Source organism: Eleginops maclovinus, chromosome 12, assembly GCF_036324505.1.
Source record: "Eleginops maclovinus isolate JMC-PN-2008 ecotype Puerto Natales chromosome 12, JC_Emac_rtc_rv5, whole genome shotgun sequence".
NCBI classification, from domain to species: domain Eukaryota; kingdom Metazoa; phylum Chordata; class Actinopteri; order Perciformes; family Eleginopidae; genus Eleginops; species Eleginops maclovinus.
The window spans coordinates 29,289,962-29,297,608 of NC_086360.1; positions in this window are offsets into that span (position 1 = coordinate 29,289,962).

Genomic DNA, 7,647 nt, shown 5'->3' on the forward strand with positions numbered 1-7,647 from the left:
CTGGCATTCAGCAACTGCCCTGTTTCACAGGTGTGCATGTGGAAATCAATCACGACAGTGTGTGTGTGTGTGTGTGTGTGTGTGTGTGTGTGTGTGTGTGTGTGTGTGTGTGTGTGTGTGTGTGTGTGTGTGTGTGTGTGTGTGTGTGTGTGTACATGTATATATGAGGGGGGTGGGGTCACCGTGTTGGTATCGACCCGTCTGAGTTTCTCTGCGTCTGGGGGGGGGGCACGCTGAGCAGCTCTGATCCCCCGTCACCCTGTGGTCTGAAATCAATGATCAGTAAACAGAGGGGGGTGGGGGGGGGCTGGCCCTGAAGAAGCCCCTCCTCCTCCCCCTCCTCTTCTTCTTCTGTGTTGTTTTTGAATCACATTCATCACCCCCCCTGTTGCTACGGGAAACGGGGATGCAGCCCCACATCCCTGCTGCGGTTGCCACGGAAACAAGCTTCCACCAACCCCCACCACACACAGTGTAATTAACACACACACTCTCACACCACACACACTCTCACAAACACACTCTCTCAAACACACACACTCACACACAGTGTAAATTTACACACACACTCTCACACACACACTCTCACAAACACACACACACACACACACCACACACACACACACACACACACACACACACACACACTCTCTCAAACCCACTCACTCACACACACACTCTCTCACACACACACACACACACACTCTCAACACATCACTCACACACATCCCCTCACACACACACACTCACACCACAACACACACACACCATCACCCACACACCACACACACACTCTCACACACACACACACTCTCACAACACATCACACACCACACACCACTAGCTCACAACACACACTCACACAACACACACACTCCACACACACACTCTTCACAAACACACACCTACACACACTCACTCACACAACACCACACATCACAACACCCACCACACACACTACACACACCACAACAACACACTCTCACAAACACAACACACACACACCACACACCACACACTCCACACACACACCACACACACATCTCACACACACACACCTCCACCACCACACCACCACACACACACACACACACCACACACACACACACACACTCTCAAAACACACCACACACACACACACACTCACACTCACACCACACTCCACACACACACACACACTCTCACACACACACACACACTCCACACACCCAACACACATACACACACACACTCTATCATCCACACACTCACTCACTCACACCAACACCACACTCACTTACACACACACACACAACACTCACACACACACCACACACAACTCACAATCACACACTCACACACACACACTTACTCACTCGCTCACAATCACACACTCACACACCACACACACACACAACACACACACACACACACTCCACACACACACCACACTCTCACACACACACACACACCCACACACACTCTCAAACAGTCACTCCACACACACTAAACTCATCATCACCCACCACTCACCCATCTTACTCACACAAACACATACCACACCTCTCACACAACACCCCATCCCACACAACCACACTCCACACAACCCAACACCACACTCACACACACACACACACTCTCACAACACACACACATCCTCACACACCCACACCACACACACCACTCTCAAACAGTCACTCACACACACTCACTCACTCACACACACACACTCACACTCACTTACACACACACACACAAACTCTCACACACACACACACACACTCACAATCACACACTCACACACACACACTTACTCACTCGCTCACAATCACACACTCACACACACACACACACACACACCCACACCCACACCCCCACACACACACACACACACTCACAATCACACACTCACACACACACACTTACTCACTCGCTCACAATCACACAATCACACACTCACACACACACACACTCACAATCACACACTCACACACACACACACACACACACACACACACACCCACACCCACACCCACACACACACACACACCCACACACACACACAGCTTCCTGTCTGTATGATGAGTCTGATGCAGAGGAACAGGTCTCAGTGGTTTTTAAGGACCTCTGCTCTGCCTCCTGTGGGGGTCTGTAGGTTTCAGTGCATGTAAAGGTTCTGCAGAGGCTGAAATCCCAGTGTTCCCTCCCTGGCCGTGTGCGACCCGCCAGTTTCTGGACTGCCTCCGAGGTCCTAACACATTACAGAAGGTCCGATCAAGTCCAAACGAGGTCCGATCAAGTCCAAACGAGGTCCCGAACATATTCCTAATGAGATCAAAGAGTTTCAAACGAGGTCCTAACAGGGTTCCGAACAGTGTGGTCACGTGACGTGGGAGGGGGCGCGGTTACCGCTTTACAGTTTGAATGGAAATAACGGTTTCCACCGCACCAACACGGAACACGGGACAAAGGTTTGGAAACTTGATTAATCCTCATATAAGCCGCACCATGTACAAGCCGACACAACAATAAACGATGTACCGTTCCGTCCCCTCAGGGTGATCGCAGGTTCAACTTGTTTGTAGTAGTCGCTTTGACTGTAATAGAGTCGCCGTACTCGCACTGTGTGGTGGGGATATGACAGAATCAGAAGACCATAGTAACTTCTGTGTTTGTTTATCTGGATAAACTCTGCCGATTTCTCGGGAAAAGCCTTAAGATCCACTTGCGCGCAATGTCAGATTCGCGAATTACTAGGACAGTGAGTGTCATCCATTGAGTGTGATTGTTAAACTGAAGCCAGAATTGCTAACAGAATCATTTCACATTTATTCACAAAACCCAACACTCTTCGCTCAATTTGGAATTCGTTTTATTCACTTGTGCTGCACAGACGTACTGAGCTAGTCTTTCAAATAAGTGAGTTTACCAAAAAAAAGGAGGGGAAACATGATGGGAGGTATTTACGTTCACAGTTATACACTGTGAATACATTGTCTTGGTGTATGCTGGCCCCTAGTAGAGTGTCCAAAGCGCTGCGTTACATTGGGATGTTGCCACAGCATAGGATCGGATCCGGCAAGAGACAAGAAAAGGAGAGCGATGATAAACTTTTCAGTAAGAGAAGAACTGAGTGATAACACTGTTGAGCAGATCAGAGAGGACATAAACATGGATATAGTGTCCGCTTCAGGAGAGGACTCTTTAAAGTAGAGACGCTACATACTGATATACACCTGAACATCAGCAGGAGAGGACTCTTTAAAGTAGAGACACTACATACTGATATACACCTGAACATCAGCAGGAGAGGACTCTTTAAAGTAGAGACACTACATACTGATATACACCTGAACATCAGCAGGAGAGGACTCTTTAAAGTAGAGACGCTACATACTGATATACACCTGAACATCAGCAGGAGAGGACTCTTTAAAGTAGAGACGCTACATACTGATATACACCTGAACATCAGCAGGAGAGGACTCTTTAAAATAGGGGAAATTAATACTGATATTTCACCCGAACACAAACGGGTTTGAGGACCCCTTTAAACGTAAGGGGAACCTTTAAAAACGAAAATTAAAACCTGAACATCAGCAGGAGAGGACTTTTTTTAAAATAGAGGCTACCTACTGATTACACCCGGGAAATCAGCAGGGAGGACTCTTTTTAAGTAGAGACCTAAATTTCTGATATTTTAAACCCGAAAAATCAGCAGGAGGGGACTCTTTAAAGTAGAGGAAAAAACATAAAGTATACACTGAAAAATCAGCAGGAGAGGACTCTTTAAAATAGGGGAACCCACTTAAATGATATACACCCCGAACATCAGAGGGGGACTCTTTTTAAATAGGGGACCCCTCATATGATATACACCCTGAACCTCAGCGGGGAGGACTCTTTAAGTAGAGGGTTTACATACTGATATACACCTGAAAATCAGGGAGGGACTCTTTAAAGTAGAAACTTTCATATGTATTTCCCTGAACTTCCCCCGGAGAGGACTCTTTTAAAGTAAACCCCTAACCCAAATTTTTTGGGAATACAAGTTACCCGTCCCAGGAAGGCTTTTTTTTTTTAACCCCCTTTTTTTTTTCAACCTTGGGGGGAAAAAAGGAAGGTTTTAGGAACCAAAGTATATGAAACCCCACTGGGGTTTTAAAAACTTTTGTTCCCCAACATCCAAGGGTCAAAAATTGAGGCCCCCCAACAAACCCCCAACACACAAAAAAATAACCCCTACACAACCCCCCCAGGGGACGGAGGCCCCCGGAAGCTTCAAAGAGGTCCCAAAATGATCCCTCTGTAAACCCCACCACAAAATCTTTGTGGAAAACAAAAAGAACCCTCCCCCCCAGGTTTTTGTGGGTTTTGTTTGTGAAGGGGGTTGTGGGTTTTGTTTGTGGGGGGGTTTTGGTGGGTTTGTTTGTGGGGGGTTTGTAGGAAAAGTTTGTGGGGGGTTTTGTTTGGTTTGTTACAGTGGGGGGTTTGTTGGGCCCCTTTGTTAAAATGTCCCGGGGAAGGTTTTGGGCTCAAACATTCACCAAAAGCGGGGGTCAAATTGAAACCCCAAAGTAACCCGGAAAAAGCGGAGAGGCCTTTTAAAAAAGGAATCAATGGTTTGAAAAAAAAGGTTCAAAAATTTCAAGATTTTAACCGCTGGGGGGTCTTTTCACAATACTTGAACAACCCGGAACCCCGCCCGGAAGGGTCGTGGATTCCCCCGGGGTTCGTCTTGGATCCCTTTTTCCCCGAGAACGCATCTTTGGGATAACCCCCAGGCGGTTTAAAAAAAAAAAAAATTTTAAAACCCAAAAGGGGGTGGGGGATGTTTCGGTTCCCCCCAAAAAAAGGGCCCGAGGAGTTGGGGGGGGTGGGGGGGGGGGGGTGGTTAAATTTTTTGTTTGTTTTTTTTTTTTTTTTTTTTATTTTTTTTTGTCTATTTAAATTTTTTAGGTTTTATTTTTTTTTTTATTTTTTGTTTTTTTTTTTTTTTTTATTTTTTTTTTTTTTCTTTTTTTTCTTTCATTTCCCGGGGGGTTTTTGAGGCAACCGGGGAAAAAAACCCAAGTCCAGGGGCTCCTTTTTTAGGAGTTTTTAAATGCGCTTCAGGGAGGGGTTCCAAGAGACCAAATCAGGAAACTCCAGATTACATCTTTTTAGGGAGCTTTTTTCAAACCAACTTTTTTGATTAGGGGGGGGGGGATAACTTCAGCAAAAAGGGAAAATTTAGCAAGGGGGTTTATGGGGGGTGCCAAAAAACCAAACGGGGGGTTTGGGGGGCAAGGGCTCCCCAACCCAAAGGAGGGGCCCGGGGGACACTTAAAGAGGACAAACCCCTGGTGGGACCAAAGGGGGAAAAGAGAAAGGACCCCCACACAGCCCGGGGAAAACCCGGGGAAACTAAGAAGAAACGCAAAACCCCCCTGGGGAAAAAAAGCCCGGGGGCACTAAAGAGAGACAACACAAAGGGGGCCAGGGGACCCCTAAAAAGAGACCACACAACGGGGGACCAGGGGGGCAATAAAGAGGCGCACACAGCTGGAGACCAGGGGACAATAAAAAGAGACCACACAGCTGGAGACCCGGGGACACTAAAAAGAGACGCCCCACAGCTGGAGACCCGGGGGCAAAAGAGAGAGAAAACCCGCTGGGGACCAGGGGAACCCAAAGAGGACGCACACCGCTGGGAACCCCGGGGACACTAAGAGAGACGCACACCGCTGGAGACCAGGGGGGCACTAAGAGGAGCACACAGCTGGAGACCAGGGGGGCACTGAAGAGAGGGCGAAAAAGCGGAGACCAGGGGACCTAAGGAGAGCACACCGTGGGGGACCAGGGGGGAACCCGAAAAGAAACGACACAGCTTGGGGACCAGGGGACACTTAAAGAGAGACGCAAACAGCTGGAGCCCGGGGGCACTAAGAGAGAGGGAAAACCGTGGAGACCGGGGACCCCAAAGCGGGCGGCACGCTGGAGACCAGGGGGCACTTAAAAAAGGGGCCCCCCACCAACTGGGAGACCAGGGGGACGGGGACACTAAAAGAGACGAAACGCTGGAGACCCGGGGGCACCCAAAAAGAGACGGCAAGTGGGGACCAGGGGACACTAAAGAGAGACGCACACAGCTGGAGACCAGGGGACACTAAAGAGAGACGCACACAGCTGGAGACCAGGGGACACTAAAGAGAGACGCACACAGCTGGAGACCAGGGGACACTAAAGGGAGACGCACACAGCTGGGACCGTAAAGCACGTTCCTCCTGGGGGAGGAGTTTAGCATCTGTCTTCCTCCGTAGTCCACAGCATGGCTGCGTTGATGAACATTGATAAAGGTTAGTCTGGATGAATCGGTTGTCTCTCTTGGACCACAGAACCAGGGAGAAAGTAAAGGAAATGAAAAGAACATTTAGTGAAGTCGAGACCAGCAGGGTGAGCACCGAGCTGTGTGTACACAACAAGAAGAGGATCACTAGATCTTACTCAATATTTGATTCATCACAACTGAAGCCTCGGTACAGACGGTCGGCATGAACACGACAAACCAAACCTGTAATTTAAATCTGAAGCGTGCCTCGGTGCTGAGTGGAAATGCAGAGCAGAAACACAGCTGTCCTTCGAGGGGAGGAGTAGAGTGGCAGTAAATATAAGATAGGGGACATTCTTTATTCTGCCGTTGGTATGTTCTATTTAACTGGAGATACGCTCCCTGCGTCTCTACTGTATTTCTATTCTGTCGTTTTTCGTCTGTTTTCTTTTCATCTCAGGTTTATTCTTTGATGAAGGTTGGTCCTGCTCGGTCTGTCGGTATATATTTAACCTGTTCTGTTTCTTTTCTTATTTTTTATTTAGTTTGTGAAAGTTGTTTGTTTCTTTAAATGATTGTTATTTTTATACACAGTGGAGGAACTCAGCCTCTGATCCCTGCAGGTCAGTTTACCCACAACGAAATGAACAGTCCGTCATTTTTATGGTAGCTTTATTCTAACAGTGAGAGACAGAATATCAAAAAGAATCCAGAAATGTAGATTAAAATAAAGATACCAATTAATATGCTTTAATTGGGGAAGTACGTTTTGATCCCCTTGCAACCAACAAGGGTTCTGGCTCCCAGGGACCGGTTCAATAATCCTCTGGCTTTAAGAAAGTGCTCCTGATGTTACCTGGATAAAACACACCTGTCCACAGTCAATACATCAGATTACAACCTCTCCACCGGGGGCCAGACCACAGACAGGTTTGTGATCATGGTGGATCTAATGTCTAAGGACATCAGGGACCAGACTGTAGACCAGCACAAGACTGGGATAGAAGACAAGACCACCAGCAGCAGCCTGGTGAGAGAGAGACACCTGGTTTGATTATTAGAAGATGGAAGAAGCACCAAAGGACCACCAATCGCCCTGAGGCTCCACTATCTCTGATCATGAGAAAGGGGAGGGGTTCTGCATGGGGATCAGATACGCATTTCCCCCAATTAAAGCAAATGAACTGATATCTTTCTTTGAATCTACTTTCTGGATTCCTTTTGATATTCTGTCTCTCACTGTGAGAGTAACCCTACCACAAACATCACACACTGTTCAGCTCTTTGTAAGTGGGTACACTGACTCAACCTGCAGGGATCAGAGGCTGATTTGCTCCCCTGTGTGTGTTGGTGTTTCT